Here is a 17,575-nt window from a genome sequence, read left to right as displayed (position 1 = left end):
TTAACTTTGGCTTGAAGTATACTTTATTTAATATGAGGATGGAAACCTGTGCTTGTTTCTGCAGTTCATGTGAATGGTATGTCTTTTCCTGTGAAAGGAGTCTCTGGAAGGCAGAATATTGTTGATTTTGTTGTTGTTGTTGTTATCCTATATGTCATTGGTTTATGAGTTTAGGCCATTAACATTCAGGATTATTATTGAGACATCATTTGTATTCCCAGTCATTTTTGTTTATTTTATTTTTTATTTTTTTAAAGAGAGAGTGAGAGACAGAGATAGAGATACAGAATTTTTTTTAATCTTTATTTTTTAGTTTTCGGTGGGCATAACATCTTTGTTTGTATGTGGAACCCGGGCCACGCATGCCAGGCGAGCGCACTACCACTTGAGCCACATCCGCAGCCCCATTTTTGTTTATTTTTGATTTTTAACTTGACTTGGTTTCTTCTTTGATTTGTTTTTCCTTTAGTGTAATACATCCCTTTGCTGATTTTCATTTTTGTTTTTCATCACCTCCTCATGGAATATTCTGCTGAGGATATTCTCTAGTGCATGCTTTTTTAGTTGTTAATCATTTTAATTTTTATCATGGAAGGTTTTTATTTCATTAACAAATCTAAAACTTAATTTTGTTGGATATAAGATTATTGGTTGGCATCCATTTTCTTTCAGAGATTGTTATATGCTATTCCAGGCTTTTCTAACTTTGAGGGACTGGGTTGAGAAATCTGCAGAGATCCTAATTGGTTTTCCCTATATATAATCTGATTCCATTCTATAGTGGCTTTTAAAATTCTCTCCTTATTTTCTATGTTAGGCATTTTCATTATAATGCGCCTTGGTGTAGATCTGTTGTGATTTCATGCATTTGGTGTCCTGTAATCCTCTTTTATTTGATTTTCCAACTTATTTTTCATGTATGAAAAACTTTTTTATATTATTTTATTGTTCATTCCTTTGGTTCGTAACTGTATGCCTTCCTCTATCCCAATAATTCTTAAATTTGGTCTTTTCATGTTAGCCCATAATTTTTGAATATTATGCTCATGGTTTCTTACAACTTCATTGTGTGGTCAACTTTATTTTCAAGATTATATATTTAGTCTTCATTGTCTGAAATTCTGTCTTCCAAGTGATCTAATCTCTTGGTGATGCTTTCTATTGAGTTTTTAATTTAGTTTATTGTTTCCTTCACTTCACAGATTTCTGTTTGTTTATTTGTTTTTCAGAATCTCTATATCCTTATTGAAGTAATCATTTGCTTCCTATATTTGTTTATGTAGCTCTTTATTGAAATGATCTTTTGCTGCCTGTGCTGGCTCTCTGATATCAACCTTTAAATCACAGAACATTTGAACTATGTAAATCCTGAACTCCTTTTCTGACATTTCTTCTGTTTTGTTGGCCATGGATTCTAATAATATAGTACCTTGGTTCATTTGGGTAATTTCTTGCTTTTTTTTCCCATGGTGTTCATGCATCTTCTCTTCTAGCACTTTGGATCTGAGGTGTTACAGTTTTTACCCTATAAGACTATAGTCTTTGCAGAGTTCCAATAACTCTCCTTTAAGGGGGAGATGGATATCAATAGATTCCAATAAAAACAATATATAACTATAAATCAAATAGCTCCTATTAAGATGTTTACAGTTTTGTCACATTATAAGAAATGGTGAGTTCAATTATTATCTACAATATAAACAGTAGGTTTGCAAAAGGGTCTACTATGTCTGATGGTGGACAAAGAGAAAATTGGGGGTGGAGTGAAGGATATGTAAAGAAGGTAGGAGGTGAGGATATAGAATTATTAGATCTTAGAAAGTGTGAAAGAGGAATAAAAAGGAATTGGCTAGTGGCCAGAGAAAAGAGAGTAAGAGATTTGAGGGAGACAAGTAATGGGAAGATAATAGAGAGAATACAACAAACAAACAAACATAAAAATTAAGAAAAATTAAAAATGTTAAAGTAGAAGATGAAAGGATATATAAAAAAACTGTAATATACTATTCAGACATCCCAGTCCTCAGTAGCCTAATGCATGAAAAGTACTAGGTTTCATAAATGTTGGGGATGTGAGGGTATAAAAAGAGAGAGAAAAGAAAATATATCTTGAAGGAAAATTAAAGGATTGTTTCTGTTGGAGTTCGGTATCATTTCTGTTTCTCTTCTCATCTAGTAGGTGGGGTTGTCTATTGTTTGCTGGTATCTCCACCCTCAGGGTGGTGAAGGTTATTAGGGTGGGAGGGTTGGTTTGGGGGCAGAGCTCTTGGAAGTTGAGTTGTAGTTCCCTGATAAAAGACTGTACCCCAAGGATCTCCTATGGGGCCTGCTCCTGTGATGTGGGTGCCTGGTCTTATTTCCTTATATTACCTCTAGAGTTCACAATTCCTGGTATCTAATTTAGTCTATAAACTGTATCTCACTTAACTCCTCTCTTCCTACTTCCCAGTCTGGGACCTCTCTCTCCAGAGGACATGTGGGCTGTGCTCTGGGGCCTGGCACCTGTTGTGAAGAACTGTTTTATATTGAGCAGATCAGGACCAGGCTTTGTGAGCTACATAGCTATGCCAGGTTAGTGGCTGCAGGGGAGAGGGGGATGTTGGGGGACTATAGGTACCTTGATATTGCTTCTAGGCCCCTGCCGGTGTCCCCAGGCTGGAAGGGAGTTGCCCCAACTAAAGATGATAATGGTGTTAGAAAGGATAACCCAAATTGGCAACAAAAGTGTCCCAAGATAGAGTTGGCTGCTTTCAGAGATGGGGTGTGGTGGCAATCCAGGTGGTGGTGCTGGGTGTCTTGTTCAGAGATGCACTCAGTGGCATGCAGTGTTGTGGCTAGAGGCAGTCTCCAGACCTGTTTGGTGTCTCCAGGTGTAGGCTAGCTTGTTAAGGGGACTATGGCAGTGGTTGCAGTGTCCCAAGATGGAGGTGACTGGGGGAGCCTCATGCTGGTAGATGGGGTTTCATATAGGACCGGGAGCTGGTGGTCCTGTGTGAACGAGCAGCCAGAGGTCTTGTGCAGATTTTGAGGCCAGGGGACCTATGTGGACACAGCGGACACAAATGAAAAAAGGGAATTGGAAATGGGAAAATCATGTAAGATGTGTAACCTCAACAGTGCATTCCGCTGTTTAGAGGAGTTTTAAATCCCTGAAATCAAGGGCTCCCTTGAGATACACCAATTTCAGGAGATCTTGAGAGACCCAGAAACCCAGGGAGGGGTTTGCAGAAAACTAGTGTTCCCACTGCTCGGATCCCTGGTCATGGAGTGAGGAATGAAACCTCTCTAACCCGCTATCTTAGATGTCCATGGTGAAAGATTTTGAATGAAGGATTTCCAAGGGATTGAGCAGCTATGAAAAGGATAAGAATTTGGAAGTGAGTTTTCAAAGCTGTTCTGGGTTGAAAACAAGTCAGAGTCCTGGATTTCAGGATTTGTTCCTTTTTGGGGGGTGGGGTACCAGGATTGAACTCAGGCACTCAACCACGGAGCCACATCCTCAACACTCTTTTGTATTTTATTTAGAAACAGGGTCTCACTGAGTTACTTAGCACTTCGCTTCTGCTGAGACTGGCTTTGAACTCGCAATCCTCCTGTCTCCATCTCCCAAGCTGCTGGGATGACAGACATGTGCCAATGGGCCAGGCAGAATTATTTCTTAAGGTGAAGATGAAACATTAAAATTTCAATGAGAAAGTACCTCTCTAATAGATTAATTGGGTTGTATAACTTAATAAAATGCCATGTTGGTCATCAGAATTTCCAAAAGATGCAGAAAGGGATTTGGAAATGAGATGGTCAGGTAAGATGTATAACCTCGACAGTGTATTCCGCTGTTTAGAGGGGTTTAAATCTCTGGAATCAAGGGTTCCCTTGAGATAAGCCAATTTCAGGAGATCTGGAGAAACACAGAAACCCAGGGAGGTGTTTGTAGTTTCACATAATGCTTCATGAGATTTTTGCCATTTTAAAATTTCAGCATTTTGGGAGGTGCTGAGCTGAGGGGATGTCACAGCAGCAGAGTATAGCATCAGCAGGGGAAGAGGAGATAAATTCCAGGGGAGTGAGAGTTGTACATGGGTTTTAGGCTAGTTTTCAGAAAACCATAGAGGCGTCATGAAAGAACAAGAACAAGTCCTACTTACCACACAAATGCTGGTAAGACAGTATGCCTTAGAAATCATGTATTAATTCCGTACTCAGAGGGAACTAAGAAGACTGGCATGTTCCAAAGGCTTAGCTTAAACAGACAAGAACAGACATGATTCTTGTTTTTTTTTTTTTTTAATTAAGCTAGCCACTTATCATGCAACAACACACAAATGTCTGGAGCATCGTATTAGGAATTTTAACTCCTCACTGAGTTCTAAGTTTTTCAGCCAGGAAGGATACATGGAGTTAGGGAAATGGTCATGAAATCCTGGGTATAGATGATGTGGCTCGAGGAGCATTTAGCACTTAGCCAGAGTCACAGCACTGTTGAGATAAGGAGAGACTTATTCAAAAAAGACAATTGCAATATGAGAATGTTCCAATCTGAGACATCTGCCCACATCTCAAAATCAAACAGAAAATGGCCATTCTTTTATAGGGAGGGGTACCCAGTAAGGGCAGAAACTTTGAGAGGAAATCGGGTGAGTGGGTGTGAACAGAGATCATAACAGAGGACTCCAGTAGCTAGGAAGGGGAGTATATCCGCTAGTCGTAGACTGGGAACAGAGCAGAATTCAGGGGTCTTTGGCAGGGAGAGAAGCTTATTGAAAATTTAATACAAGGCCATGTGGAAGAAATAGGCAACTGTGAACTCTTGGTCAGCAGTCATAGAGTAAAGGGAACCAAGAGATTAGTGACTATGATTCCTTTAAATTGGAAAAAAAAAAAGAGAAAAGCTAAGGGAAAGGGGACAAAGTTTGTGACTTTACCACCTCATATGATTAGTTCAAAACAACTATATATAATTGAATCAAGAAATGGGAAGGGAATGAGAGTAAAGAATCATAGCAATCAAGAAGTATTCTGGAAGGTAAAATTATAATTACCGATTGCTAGTTTACAAATTAAGTTCATCTTTACTTTCATAAAGTCCTGAAAAACACATATTTTATTGAAAAAATATCTGTGCAGAGGAAATAAGACCAATATAGGAATGACAATAACAAGAAAACTATTGACATGTATTGAGAGTCAGTGGATCACTCATGAGATACAAAGTTGAGAAAATAATGAATTATGTTCCCAAGGAAGCAGCTAATCGAATATCTTTTTAAAAATATGGTGATGGAGTTTTTCAAAGAGAGTTCTAAATGTTCTAAAGGAAGAAAAATAGACAATTCTTGGATTCAGGGAATGTTTTACAGATGTGATGAAAGAAGGACAGTTTTTAATTACAAATGGAAATTTTTTAAAAAATTATTTATTTATTTATTTATTTATTTATTTATTTATTTATTTATTTATTTAATTGGTACTGGGGATTGGTACTGAGCCACATCCCCAGCCCTTTTTAATATTTTATTTAGAAGCAGGGTCTTACTGAGTTGACAGGGTCCTTGCCAGTTGCTGAAGCTGGCTTTTGAACTCATGATCCTCCTGCCTCAGCTTCCCAAGCCACTGGGATTACAGGTGTAATTCCCTTTAAAAGGGAATTTTGATAAGTGAAAAGAAGTAGGAATAAAGTTGAGTCTACATTCAACAAAAAAGATTTTTATCTATTTATTTTAGGCATTGAAAAATCACTTAAGCAAGTTTTTGTTTGTTTTTACTTTTTATTATTATCCAACAAAATGCAGAGAAGTAATCAGAGAATTACTCTTGTCACCAAAATTATTTATTTTTCAAAAATAATTCCGTTCATTCCCAGCTAGATTCCTTGATGGCCCTGTGGATACTTGGTTATTTACACATGGATGCTCCACAAGTGCTCAAGATGAGGCTAGTCTTCACAGTTCTACCATGCTTTTTTTTTTAATCTAAGGTTTCTCCCTTTACAGAGAATTTCAAGGATTCCAGTTCATGTGATAATGAACCTACCAATAAGTATAATTCTGAACCAAAATACAGTTCCCATGAAAAAATTTTACACTATAGAAATGATTGCAATTTCACTACATATACCCAAGGGTTAAATCTATTACAAGTACCTATACAGCATTTCACAGAGGGCATGAAATTCTGTGAATGGGGCTTCCATAAATAATGCCTAATGGATCCCTCAAAAAGCATATTTTTTCTTCATCCTTGTACTATATCTATATATCCATACTATCAATAATTATTAATAAATATTACTAAATTTGGGTAAAAATAAAATGAAATACCTTCTTCCATGTTGTCTTAAGTGCAGAATGTGTTACCTTGTCTTTAAATGTTATTTTTCTTTTAGCCCATTTCTATAGTTTTTGCCTCTGTAGTCTTTCCTTTCTCAAAAGAGCACTTTAAAAATTAGTTATACTTCTGTAAATATGATTTAGACTCCTTAGGGAGAAAGCACTAGGAAAATGAAACATGTAGTACATTTATTCAGTAAATTGTTACATCAAATCATAATCTAGAGAGATGTTTATTGAGTTTACATAGTACAGAAACCATAAACATATCATTCTAAAATGAAATCTTATAAAAACAATTTAGGACTAAATTGGCCACCATTAATATTACCTTTTTAAAGCTGCTATACTACCTTTAAGCAAGTAGTGTCCATTTATATTTGCAATTCCAATTACATCACTTAGATTAAATTGCCTATACCTTAATGTTGTTATATTAGTGATTTTCCATAAAAAATATGATACAGTGATATTCCTTTCATAAACACACTTACTACAACTTTCCAGCTTTAAAAATATTTCCAATTTATAATATCTGACTATAAACAGAGAGCTCTCTTTCTCCTCAAATCGAAATTATAGAAGAAATTTAAATATGTACTGTTATTAAAGAACTGTGAATATTATCATGACAAAACCACAGGCATGAGAATATCTTCCTAAAATTCATGGAATCATATAGACCATAAAACAAATTGAGCTGATTTATTAGCAGCCTTTGTTTACAGAATACCTCAGAATAAATCCACTTGTATCCATAGCAGTGACTGGAATAACTCAGGGTCTGATGCAGGAAGTCGACAATAAAAAATAAAGTGGGACAGAAATTACTAGGTTAACTAAATAAATGTGGAGTAACTTTTCAGTCCCTCCTCTAGACTTTCAGGGCTAATGCTTCAGGTTACTGCTAAAGAGATAGTTGAAATGGGAGATGTTGCTGACAGAGAAGAAGTGCATTGCCTTACAGGAACTCATGTAACCTAAACCACTGTCAAAGCAAAGAAACCCCATGGCCACAATATTATCTCATTAGGAGAAAATTTGCTTAGCTATACATATATGTATGTAGATATCATAGGAATCTGTATTTGTCCTCAAAGAAAAAAAATCATCTACAGATGAATAAACACAATTACATTATCAGTAATAATTAAATTAAATGGTTACTTACAAATATGAATAATTTGCCAATATAGCTAGGGAATGTATATGTAACTATATGTGTATATTTACTTCTGATTAAACAATCAGCTCAAATAAAAACATATTTCATATTATTCTTGACTTATGAGATGAAAAAATATGATAATATTTTACTTCTGTTTTTTTTTTAAAAAAAACACAACTTTTTAAACTTTTCAGAAAATGAGATTTCAATTTAATTTTTCCTAGGGCAACAAATTATGAATATAACCAATGCAAATTATAGGCTTTTTGTTAGTACTCAAAAATTACCCATAAAACAAAGAAATAATCACCATATTTAGGTTTTGTCACAAGAGTCTTGTTAGAAATAACTTCAGCAAAATAGCTTTATGCAAAGGCAGGAATAATTTCTTGCTTTTTGTCTTGCTAAAATTTCTTTTAGGAGGAGATAGAACACCCTGTAGCTTTCAAAACCACAAAAGTGCTGGGATTCCATTAGTGACCAATGAGTCAAACAAAATATAACTAAGACGGAAAGCCCAAATAATGGATCGACAAGGGAAAAATCAGTCTACAAGCAAATGGATTATAGAGATGAACTGTTTTATGTACACAGCTTTCAAAAGCCTTGGTAAAGACTTAAATAGGAATATGGTATTCTTATGAGGATTAATTTTAAGCTTCAACCTCATCACTGAATATTCAAACAGGGTCTTTTATCATAAGACTATTTTTTGGATCAGTTTTAGATTCAAAGTAAAACTGCAATATAGTTAAAAGATAAATATCCTATATCCCCTACCCTCCCCCCCATGCAGAGCTTTCCCTATTATAAGCATCCCCCACCAGAATATCATTTTATAAACCTTTTTAACTTGATAACAGGAAATGGAGAAAGCTAAGTTTTTCTACATTATATTTAGGATTCGATTTTTGAAGGATATTTTGCTTCTATTCCTGAAAGGAAGTTAGAAATCAGAAATAGGGAAAGAATCAGAGAAGAAACAGCTAATGAAATGCTGAGATATATAACAGGAAGCTATATCCTAAAGATAGAAATTGTCATAAGATTTCCTAAAAACTGGAATACTTCCTAGTAAAAAATCTGTTGTTTCTTGCTTAGGTAAAAATCATTCTAATGATGAAGACTATTGAAATTATGGTCCTCTGGGTTTTCTCGGCTCTGCTGCCTATGTACTAAGTGACTTTAAGAAAGCTTTTAACTTCTTTCGCCTTAGTTCCTTCAACTGCAAGGTAGTAGTGATACAAGGACCTACTTCATAAAGTTGTAAGGACTAAGTAAGCTGATATATTCTAAAATAGAAAACCAGAGACTCTAAATATTTGGAAGACATGAATACTACTAATATTTCCATACTTTCTGTTGAAGTAAGCTTACAGATTCAAGCACATTTTTAGATGGTTGATTTCAGGGATACTTTGTAGTCACTTTGGTGAAGCATCTAATCTTCCATTGGTATCACTAGTGAGAGGGAAGGTTCTCAGTCTCTGATTATTTTTGATGCCTCAATCATTTAGTGGCTATTGTTTTTAGATTCATATAGACCATGGGTTTGTAACAGGAAGTTCATTCTGTATCCCTACATTAAACTTTTCTTGAGCAAACTTGAGCAGTCCATATTCCTTGCACTAAAAATGCCAGGACTATGAGGGTTATCGCATAACTATTGTGTATTGACTCAACAGAATGAGTACAGCTATGTGATTCTCAGTCAAAATCCCACTCATATTTGGAATCAAAATTGTTCTCATAGTGTGGGGGAGAGTGAAGAAGTAGAGAAGGGTGATGAAAGGCAAACAGTCAATGGGCACAATGTACAGTTGCTTAAGAAGAATAATTCCATTTTCTTATGATACAGTAGGATGAAAACAGTTAATACTAATGCATTGTATATCTCAAAATGGCCAGAAGAGAAGATCCTGAATGCAGTCAACATGAAGAAATGTAAAAGTTTAAAGTGATAGGTATGCCAGTTAAGATGATTTGATATATATAAACTGAAACTTTATATTTTACACTATAAATATATACAAGTGTACCTGTCAATCAAAAAAAAAAATCCAGGTCTGAAATTTTCACACATGGGAAATTGAGAATTTGATATGGAAACAGATAATTTGTGTCTTCCAGTTTTCTGTATTAAAGTATATTTCCAGAGGAAAATGAAAAAATGTAAAATTTTGCAGCACAGACATTTTCAAGAGTTGATTTTTGTTGATGTCTGTTTATGTATAGAAGCATGACCCATCAGCAGTTTTGTATTGATTGTTCTGTTTTTTGCTGACAATGTCTGTGACTTAGCCAAAATGACTAAACCAATACATGCAGTAGAGATAGTTGACACTCAGCTAGATGTTTGTTTTTAAAAACATGTATGCTTTTTAAGATTTTTTAAGAGATAGTTTTGTCTATTCTCTACCAATTTGAAAAGAGTGAGGAGAAAGTTAAATATGTAGTTAATAGTTATAATAATAATCATTCCTTAGAAGTTGCTTTTAGCATCCAAACCTTAAAATTACTGACTTTAGGGCTAGCACTGGGTATATAGCTCACTATAAGAGCATCTGCCTAGAATGTATAAAGTCCTGACTTTGAACTCTAGCACCATTAAAAAAATAAAGAAAAAGAAAAAGGTTACTGACATCTAAACTCTGATAAAGCCAAAATGTGTCATTATCTCCTACCTGACTTGAAGAATAATTATTATGTATTGATTAATATCCCAAGTACTAAAAAATGTAAACAAACCTTACCTACACCTTGAATTTTATGGCCTGGAAAGTTTGTATGTACTTATTTTTTGTGAATTTTATGATGGATGGATGTATAGATAGATAAAACAGAACTAAAGTAAATGAAACATTCAGGATGAAAAAGAAAATTAATGCAAAATGTATTCTGGAAAGATTTATTCACATACAAAAATTGAATCCCCAAGTTCAGTGCTTTGTATGGCATTTCACCCTGGTCCTTTCTATGTGTCATCTTGGAATAACCTCTAGAATATTGAACTCCTTGCATGCAAATCTTTGAATGTTATTGTGGATGTTAAAAAACCTACTGTTAATTCTGGTCTAATGTTATGTTACCATTAAGTACTAAGTGTGGTGTTGTGTACATTACTCTTGTAAAAAATGTAGGATCCAAACAAAGAAAATCCCTGAATTAAAACAAGTTTATATGGGAGTATTAGGAGAGCAAAAGTTTAGAGCAAAACCAGTGCATAATTTTTGCTTTTTTCATTATATAAAATTGAATTTCTGATAAAGTTTTTCCTTAGGACACAACTAGAGTATAGTTAGCCTGGAAAATATTTAAAGCACAAATGGCCTGAAGTAATCAAGAAAGTATCTAATGGTATCTAGCCCTTACAAAATGACTACATAAGAAATATTTAGCCTCATACAGTTATGAGGTATAAATCAGTTAAATATTCAAATACAAAGTCATTCTAGAAAATAATTTGGAAACATCTTATAAGGATACATACAACATTTGGCATAAGATCCAGTAATTACACTTCTGAGCATTTAGCATAGGGGAATAAAAACTTATGTCCACAGAAAAATCCACACATAAATGTCCTTAGAAGTTTTATTTGTAATAGCCAAATGGTGATAATGACCTAAATAGCCATCTACAAGTAACAGATAATCAATGGTATGTCCATACAGTAGAATACTCAGAACAGTATGCCGCCAATGGATGCCTGAAACCACAGATGGTACCAAGACCTTAACAAATTTTCTTGTTCCCCTGCCTACACTGTAGCACTGCCACATCATATTAATCTGTTTTACCATGTTTTATACCCTAATGCTTCCTTTGTACCACTATTTTTGCACTTTGACACTACTACTAAAATGAAAGTTCTTTGAACACAGCACTATAATATTATCACAGTTAATCTTTTAATCAAGATAACAACTTAGTAATTAGTGAGCAAGTAGGATATACAGCATGGATACACTGGACACTGGGATGATTCACATCTGAGAAAGATGGAGGAGGACAGAAAAAGATATTATTACACTTCTCAGAATGGCATGCAATTTAAAATGAATGAATTGTTTATTTCTGGAATTTCTCATTTAATGGTTTGGATTGTGGTTGATGACAGGTAACTGAAATCATAGAAATCAAAGTGATGAATACTGTAATAAAAAATAACAAATTATGGTTACATGTAAAAATGTGGATAGATCTCAAAGACACTGTGTTGACCTGAAAACCATTCAATCTTCAAAGCTTAAGTACTCTATGATCCATTTCTTCAATGTCCCTCAGGTGGCAGAATTAATAGTGATAGATAACAAATTAGTAACTGCCCAGGAGTAAGGAGAAGAGAGTTACTATAGAGAAGTAACTCAAGGGAGTTATTTTCTGTTAAGTATCCTAATTGTGAGGGTACATAAATTGATACATATGATAAAATATCATATAATTATATATCCTCCCTAACCAGGATTCACACAAAGTCTGCAGCTATGTCAGTATCAGTATACCAATGTAAATTTCCCAGTTTTTATAATATGTTGTTGTAATGAAAGATGCTTATTATTGTGGGAAGCTGAATTAAAAGTACAAATGATCTCTTTATATAAATTTTAGTCTCTTGAAAGGATCGATTATTTGAAAATGAAAAGTATAAATAATTGAAATGTATCTACCCAAATAACTTTATCTTATAATAATGTGTCCGGGAACTCTTGTTTGTGGCTCTAGATTTTAGTATGAGTTGTTTTGTGACACAAGTTCTACTTTATGGCAATGAAACCAGGTCATAAGCATATGAATATTTCTATACTGTTCTATACTTCATGTGGAAGTGACAAATGTGGGTTAGAAGAGAGCAAATATTGAATAATGGCTGATGTTCTGCTCATTTGCTCATACAATGAAACAGATACTTTGTAAAATGCTGGTGTGTGTGTGTGTGTGTGTGTGTGTGTGTGTGTGTATGTGTGTGTGTGTATGTGTGTTTGTATCTGTCTAATCAACAAATATGTTGTGAAAATTAAATGAGATTACATATTTAAACTATTTTGCATATACTAAATAGCCATATGCATTATCATTTTAAATGAAAGATTTATTTGCAATACAAAAAAATAATGTGTTATAAAGGAAGTGGAGCCCACTGAAATAATTTACCTCTACAAAATAGCAAGTAGATACTAGAGAAAACTTGTTCACTAAAAGAAGCCCTGTTTTGTTAGTTTTCTTTAAATTTGGTAGACTTCTCATTTATTACTTTCCTGAAAATCCTGGAAGCAGTAGTGTTGCTCAGTGCAACCTTGAAGAAAGAAATACAAAAATAAATGCAACTGCTAGGAAAAGAAAATATGTTCTTCACTTGGAAAAATAATGACAGGCATTGTAATGCTATCCATTCACTCATTCAACATTTATTTCTGTGTTCTTAATAGTTGCTAGCCAATAATCTAGACCCTGAAGTAATAGCAGTAAAGAAAAACAAGATCTATTTCCTGCCCTCATGAGTTTTACACTCTTGGGGAGCACATAATCAATAAAAAACGTCAATAAATAAAACTTAGTCATGTATTACTTAATGACAGTGATATGTTCTGAGACACACATCTTGAGGTGATTTCATCATTATACAAACATCATAGAGGGTACTTGGACAAACTAAAGTGATCATAGTGTCAACAGGCTATCTAATTCTGTGGGACCAATTCATATATGCAGTCCGTCATTGATGGAAATATTGTTATGTGGCACATGAGTGTAAATGATACGTTTAATAATGATGATAAATGCAAATGAGAAAAGCAACCCAGGGTGGGGGAATAGAAAAAATCTAAGAGGATAATGATTTTAGGATGTCAGAAAATCTTCCCTGAGAGAGTTACACTTGAGTTAAAATCCGAAGGATATATAGATAGAGAGTCCTGAAACACAGGTTCATCACAGAGATATCTAGGTACCTTGATTATGCAAAAGAAAGTTATTAGATTCACTATCATTTTATTTTTATATTTGTGATCTTATATTTTGTTACAGAATGACTAAACAATGAGGGGAGATTTTCTTTCCAGAAAGCACACAATGTTCTTTCCTGTGGGTGCTGTTGGTTGTGACAAAAAAAAAAAATAATTGTGACAAGATTGATGTTCCGAAAGAATTTGCAATTTAATGGACTTATGTTATTGACTAAAGAAGTACTAATAGTGAAACACTTCATAGAGAGTTTTAGTTGTCACATGTTAGACATTAAAAATATATTTGATCTTTTAATTTATGAGATACTTATTTACCTCAACTTTTTAAAAAATATGTTTTAAAGGTCAAACCATATCAATTTGTATAACTAATGCAGTTTTTTGTCCTTTTCCTGTTGTGTTTCCAAATTTAATGCACAGACCCTGTTCCAAAAATTTATGGATAAATGTTTAATATAGTAGTATTAGTGAATAATATATTCCAGTTGCTTGCCAACATAACAATATTCTCATGACAAGAGTGAAGTCCCTTGGAGTCATTAGACTGCCATTGTACTATCTGCATTTTAAAACACACTGAAAATTTACATGTGTATAAGATAAATGCATAAATGAACAACTTATGCAACCATGCAAAAATAGGTTGCTCTTGAAGGACTGTAATAACTAGAAGTTGTATAAGTACATTTATATTGATGTTTGCTTTTAGTGTTGTTCTGTAGTTTTCCAGTATTGTTTGAAAACTAACTAAAGCATATAAACCAGTGATATTTATGTTAATATTACATTATATTTAAACCTATTAATTGCTAAAACAATAAGTTTTAGAAGAAAGTTTAAATACAGTTTTGAGAGGTTACTTGAAATTTTTATCAAATCAAAATTTTCTCTGTTACTAGAATTTGGAATAAATAGTTAATTATCAGGAATCTGGAAATTCAACTTTGTTTTGATAGTCATTGTTATTGCCTGCCTGACATTTTTCCTATAGCTTCAAGTTCATGAAATTATACCTTTAGCTTTTAGGTAGACAATTGAATAATTTAATTGATCCAAAGAAAAAGCAGAAAATTCTTAAGTGAGTGCTTCAAAATTATAATTATTATATTAAAGTTAAAAGTTAATAGTTTGATTTTTTATAATGATAAAAGAAAAGTGCTTAATCTATGAAACAATGTGCATATGTCTTTTGATCATTATGTCCTTTGATCATTTCCTATTGTTTTTATTTATGAACAGTATACCTAGTTTCCTAATTAAATGCTACAGTTTGAAGACATAGTCTGTCTTTCCTACTCCTATGTCTTTTTAAGTTTTATCATGCTTGATCACCTTTGGTCTGTAAGAATTGCTTTTTAGATTATAAAAGCTAGAACTATATTCAATACTGTTGCTAAAAAAAACAAAAAAATTTAAATTACATTTACTCATTTGGCCTGAAATATATTGCTTTCTTGGGCTTTTGTCAGCAAAAATAACTCAAGTTATCAATTGTATGTAAATATACATTATGAATGACAGCTAAAATTTCTCTACATTTTATCTTTTGTTTTGAAATAATTTTGTTTTAACATAATTTTTTGTGCACAGATGCTACACTAGCTTTCATTTTATAGATAGGAAGCAAATTCAGACAGGTTACATTATTATTCAAATAAAGATGTTCCACATCTCCATCCATTAATATGCACAGATTAGAAATGCTAAAATTAAATTATACACACACCCACACACACACTCCGACAGACTCACAGAAACACACTGGCAATGAAATATACTGCAAAAGTGTATAGCAATGGGACTTCCAATTATTGCTGAGGGTAATACAAAATAGCATATAATTCTGTAGCAAAGTCAAGCTAACACTTAATATAGGGCTGAGCATTTCCATTTCTAGGTATTTGAAAAAACAAACAAAAAATATATTTTAGACAATGCCTGAATGAAAATGCTTATAACTTTTTCTATTTGTCATTTCTCCAAATTAGATATAATCCAATTGTCTGACTCAAATGTCCTTAGCCCAGATGGTGGTACATAGATACAATGGAATACTACTCAGCTATAAAAAGGAGTGAACTATTTATACATAAAAATTGCATAAATATTATGGTATTATGCTGAATGAAAAAAAAGTGAGTACAAAAAGAGTACCTCAATGATTCCAGTTATATGCATTACCCAAAAGAAAAACTACAGAGATGGAGAGCAGATTACTGACTGCCAATAGTTAGCTGCTAGGGAAAGATGCCACTATATAGAGAAAGCATGAAGGAATGTTTTGGAAAGATAAAACTCTTCTGTATGCTAAAGTACTTTGTATATTATGGTGGCCACACAAATTTAGGCATATGTTAAAATTTAAATAAATATATACATAAAGAAAAATCCAGTCAAAATGACTATGTAATAACAAAGAAATTAAATATATATGCACATATTTGCATGCATATGTATGTACATATGCATGTATCATACATATGTACATATGTACAAGATTATAATGCTAGTATTTAGTAAATTCAGGATTAATCATTGCTCTTGGATTCTGTGAATAGCTAAATTTACATGTAGGGAATTATTTGGGAACAAGTTGCACCTGTATGTAATGTGGACTTTGTATCTCATAAACCTCTAAAGAATGGAGTATGCAAAGGATAATGCTAGATATCGGATTAGTACACAGGTTCATGAAAAGAAAAAGTTTGCCAAAACATAAAATTAAGAAAAATATACTTAAAGCCTGAGATGGTAAATAAACATTCTATTATATTTTTCAGCAAGTTTCTTCTCCAAATAAGCTAGACAAAGATGAAAATAGTATGAGGTATATCAGTCATCACAACAACACTTACATGGATATTATTTTATCTGAGAAAAGAAAAACTCATAGTACAGTGATCAAGAAAAGCAGAAAAGGAGGTCAGAGAAAATTATAGTTAAAATAAAACACATAGAGATATTTTGTCATTGAAATTTTTTTCATTTTTCCCTTGCTCCCATGAATATCCTCAGTTGTCAAATGGATCTGGAAGACTTCTGTAACCATTTCTAAAGACAAGCGTTTTCAAAAGAAGCATTATATAAAGTCCATGAAAGAAAATTCCAAGCTTCTACTATTTTATTCTTTATGAATGTGACTTTAAGTTCAGCTAAGAATTTCATCTATGTGCAACATTAATGGGAAAATATCTACTTAAGAGAGATAATTGGATAAAAATGCATGCTTAAGAACCTGATTATTAGGCTCCCTGCAGTTAATACAGAATTACATTTGGATGTTGCAATTGACTTAAATGTTCAGGGAAAAAAACACAATTGGTTTCTGATGCTACTGACTTTCCCACTGCATTTTGTCTCTCATTAAATTTAAAAAAAAATGTAGAAGGAGAAAAAAAATGCAAGGAGTTAGGCTCAGCCTTTGACCTTTAGGAAAGTGTATCTAAAAATAGATTTGCATCACCACCAATAACTTAAAATAGCATGAAATAACTCTGCAGATCATGTTTGGTGAGTGGTTTAACAACTTTGCAGTTCAGTTTGCTCATATGTACCAAGGGACACACAGTGTCAAATATTTCAGGCTCACAGCATGCCGGCTGCATGTTAAGCATTCGCAGTGTTCTGGTGAGGGAGGAATCACATTCTGGCCTCCTTTCCTACAACCCCTGTAATTTTTATCAGAAAATCCTATTGTCTTTTATTTCTAAACATATCTAGAATCTCACCATTTCTCACTCTTAACCATGCAGCCATCTTTTCTTGAACTATCAGCATTTCTTACCTAGCTTTTCCTTGTGTTTGCCCTATTTGGGTTATTCTAGACATATAGCCAAAATGATCCAATCCAAATATAGATGATGTCACTCCAAACTCCAAATCTTGCCATGCATTCCCAGACTATTTTGAATGAAGGTCAAAATTTTAATATAAGCATTGTCAACTCAGATTAGTTATGAGTAGATTACACACACACGCATACACACACACATGTGTGTCTCTCCAAAGACAGCTTCTCAAATACCATTTTAAATTTTATAAAGGAATTGCTTAACCACAATTATTATCATTTTTATTATTATTTTATGTATTTATTTATTATATTTATTGTACCA

The sequence above is a fragment of the Spermophilus citellus genome, assembly GCF_964194105.1.
Source record: "Spermophilus citellus genome assembly, chromosome: 2".
Classification (NCBI taxonomy): Eukaryota; Metazoa; Chordata; class Mammalia; order Rodentia; family Sciuridae; genus Spermophilus; species Spermophilus citellus.
The sequence above is the reverse complement of the archived record's forward strand: the minus strand, read 5'-3'. Positions refer to the sequence as shown.